Source organism: Myotis brandtii, unplaced genomic scaffold (assembly GCF_000412655.1).
Source record: "Myotis brandtii unplaced genomic scaffold, ASM41265v1 scaffold328, whole genome shotgun sequence".
Taxonomy (NCBI): domain Eukaryota; kingdom Metazoa; phylum Chordata; class Mammalia; order Chiroptera; family Vespertilionidae; genus Myotis; species Myotis brandtii.
In genome coordinates, this window is record NW_005362626.1 from 4548623 (window position 1) to 4552945 (window position 4323).

Consider the following 4323-nt stretch of genomic DNA (forward strand, 5'->3'; position numbering starts at 1 on the left):
CAGGGGCAGGAGCCAGCCAACCTCCTGCCTCTCCTCCCCCTGGCTAGCCCGGCCCAATTGGACCCCACCTGTGGACGAATTCATGCACCGGCCCTCTAGTATATATAAATATATATATAACCCTTACATTCTGCTTAAATATGTGTACTATTTTGGTAGGGCTGCTTTACCAAAGTAACATACACTTGGTGGCTTGAAGCAATAGAAACAATAGAAATTGGAGTCTAGATGTCTAAAATCAAGTGTCAGGAGGGCCCGCTTCATCTGAGGGTTCCAGGGGAAGAGCCTTTCTCATCTCTCCAGCTTTTGGTGTTTCCTACATTCTTTGGCATTCCTTGATTTTAGCTGCATCACTTTCCTAAAATGCTTATCTTCTCCCTGAATACTTTTATATCATTTTCCTTCTGTGCCTGTTTTTTGTTGTTGTTGTTTTGCCCCATTTTTTCCTTTTTATAAGGATACCATTCATATTGAATTAAGGTCCATACTAATAGCCTCTTTATAACTTGATTACCTCTGTAAAGACCAGTGGTTCTCAACCTTGGCTGCACATTAGAATCACCTGGGAATCTTTTTAAAATCCTGATTTCTGGAACTCATCCTCCGGAAATTCTGTTTCTTTGTTATGGGGTGGGGCCACAACATTAGTAACAAAGAAACAGAATTTCCGGAGGATGAGGCCCACAAATCAGGATTTTAAAAAGATTCCCAGGTGATTCTAATGTGCAGCCAAGGTTGAGAACCACTGTGTAAAGACACTGTTTCCAAATAACTACATCCCGAGGTACTGGGGCTTTGGATTTCAACATATCTTTATGGGGTGACATATTTCAACCTGTAACAGTGTGTTTATTTTAAAAAGTTACCTTTGAGCTGCTGTACAGTGTACTTCCTTGTATAAATGAAGTTCGTAACCAAGATCAATATGTTTCATCTTCTAACCAAATTTAATGTTTAAAGAAATTTTCAGATGTGCTAAAATCTTGAAAACATTCACATTTCCTTTAAAATAGGTTATGGTTTTATTTTTGTTAGTTTCCTCTTTGAAATATGAACTGAACACAAAACTTGTTTTCAGATTAGATTTTTGATGATTGGTTCAGCAGAATAAATTCTGCATACTTTGTAGGAAAGGAACATATTTATGCTTAAATTTTCATCATGAATGGAAGAGAGTCGATTCCTTAGGGGGACTTTGACATTATGTTAATGTGTCCCAACTCTAGCATTGTGAGAATAGGATGCTTAAAGGACAACATCTGTTGTCTGGAGGTCTTATTCCCAAGGGAGGAGTCATGCCAGCAGGGGACGATATCCATTAAAGTGGAAGGTCTTTTCTCCAAAATGGCCATCCTCACAAAAACCTATAACCTCACTGTAATCATGAGAAGACCTCAGACAAATACATACTGAGAAACATTCCACAAAATACCTGACCAGAAATCTTCAAAGCCATTAAGTGACTCCTCAAAGTCAATAAAACCAGGAAAATGAGAAACTGTCACAGCCAAGAGGAAGCTGAGGAGACATGCAACTAATGCAATGCAGTACACTGGATGGGGACCTGGAAGGAAAAGGGACGTGAGGGAAAAACCAGGGACCTTTGAGTCAATTTGTTAATAACAACGCATCAATAGTGGAGTATTAGTTGTGACAAATGTACCGTGCTAATGTAAGCGGCTATCAATAGGGGAAATTGTGTGTGGTATACAGGAACTCTATACTATCTATTCAACTTTTTCACAAATGTAAAGGGATTCTAAGATAAAAAGTTCATTTTAATAAAAAATGGAAGATGACACTGACACCTGGCAACATTCGGCTTCTCATGCTGATGAAAGGGTTACTAAATTGAACACAGAAATAAATCCGATCCTATCAAAGAAAAATATGGTTGCTACTACACAATGAGAGTAAGGAGGCATACGTTGGGAATGTAAGATTTCCTCTGCGACACCTTATATTTCTCCCATGACCTGGATGACAATCAGTGGAAAATTATCCTATATAGTAAAAGCCTAATATGCAAATCGACCAAATGGCGGAACAACTGGTTGGTGGGAGAGGAGGCTGGCAAGTGGGTGGTGCCAGGCCAGCAAAGGCAGGTGGGCAGAGGGAGGGGACAGTAAAAGGGGGGGGTGGTGGTGACCCGTGGTGGCAGAGGGGTGATCAGGGGTGGGGTCGGCAGCTCACTGGCCAGTGCCATCCCCCCATTGGCCCGCTGGTCGCCTCCTGCAGAGTGAGGCCAGACTTCGGCTTAGGCCCCCTCCCCATGGACATCTCTGAGGGCTCCTGGTCTGTGAGAAGGCGGAGGCCGGGCTGAGGGACTCTCTCAAGTACACAAATTTTCGTGCACTGGGCCTCTAGTAGTTATATAAAAGAGCCAGGGCTGGATTGCTAATGGCTCAAAACCTTTATACATGATGATAATATGGCTCACCCCACCAAAGAAACACAACCAGCCAAGATTCTTGCAGACTGAAGAAATAAGATATGGACAATGAAAGGAGAAAGTAGAAGAATCTATATCCATGTGACCATTGTGGAAATGAAGATTGTAATAGTTATGCTATAGTTCCTCATTCTGATATGAATATATTAGTACAGGGTTAACACATTTTTCCTCCTTCTCCTATACATCTGTCATCTCACATAGAAGTGTGAATAGTCAGTCATCTTATATCTCAGTATTTGGGCTACATCATATTAAAGGTGTATAACTCAGCTAAAAGTGGAGTGAACCTCACATACAGGTGGACAGTGTAGCAGTGTATTCCCTTTTGGGAGCAGTGAGACCGTTTTCCTGTATGAGAAAAAGCAGAACCACTGCAGGTGAAAGCATGATTTTATTTACTTGAAAATTGTGTGCTTAAAAGGAGTGTGCGCAGATGCCAAGACAAGAGGTTGACTGGTAGCATTGAACTGTGCCAACTGAGCTTTGTTTCCCAGAACTATCTTTATTGTATGTACTGGATTAGAGAAAGCAGTGCGGGATTTGAAGGCAAAACTGGAGCAGTAGTCCTTATGGTGTGAAGATTACTGTGCGACACAGAGGGGCTGTTACTCACACACATCCTCTGATCTACTGGCTCATTAGTCCAACCAGGTGCTCTGCCTTCAGGTTCTCCACAGCCGGAGCCAGGCACCTGTGTGCAGGCTGCCAGCTTTTTCTGCAGATCAAGGTTGGAGGCACTGCCAGACTGACACGGGTTCTCTTTTGTTCTTGAGGGTTTGGTGTGTCCTCAGGGGTTTGAATTTGTCTTTGCTGTTCCCTGCTGCACATCCAGCTGTTTTCTTGGCCCCAGGCTCACCACCACAGTGTGTAAGGATTAATCATCACAATCAATGCCCTATTGCATGTCACTGACAGTTCTGTTTCTCTGATCACACTCTAAGTAATATAAACACACACACACACACACACACACACACACACACACACACACACACACACACACAGTAAAGCTATGAGGGGGCAGAAATTCAGGCTGTGTCTAAGAATAGAGTCGATGGATGGACTAGAATGGGAAGCCAGGGAACAAGCATGAGGGACACTAATCAGAAAGGTAATCTGGAGGAGGCCGATACTCCCTCGTCTGCATCCCAGCGCTGCTTGGAGAAGCTGAGGTTAGCAGGTGTATTGGCTTAAGAAGTAAAGCAGCTACCACTGGTTGCAGAGTTAAGGAGGTGACTCAGGAAGATAGTACCACCGTGAGCAGATGGAGAGCACCAAGGAACAGAGATGAAGATGCCAACTCACCCCAATAGGCAGTAGTGCCTTCCCCAGTCTACTCAAACACAGGAAAGAAGATTCTGGGATCAATAGCAATTGTACTCAAAGACAAAGGAACATATTATCAAACTAAAAGTAAAAAAAGCAAACCTCACTAATAACTTGAAGAAAAGCTGGAACCTGAAACAGCCATAAGCTTTTAGCAACAGAATGATTAATTAACCCAGGACTGCTCAGGAACAATCCCAAAGCATTTAGAGATTGAAAATAAATGTGTGTAGAGACATTTGTCATGATCTAATTTCTCCCAAAATATCGTTTTTATAAAATAGAAAAAAAATATGTCAAAACTTAAAACATTACTGTCAACAAATTAAGAATGGAAAAAATATAATACACAGGATGAAAAGCAGAGTGAAAAGGCTTAGCTTAGCAAAGGGAATATGAATTGGATTCATAATGAAATTTTCACTAGATATGCTGAATGTGGGATGACAAAGAAACATCATAAATATTGAAAAAAAATTAATTTGAAACTAGATTCCTCCGCCCCACCATTTTATAATTTGTGGCAAAAAAACAAATGAAAA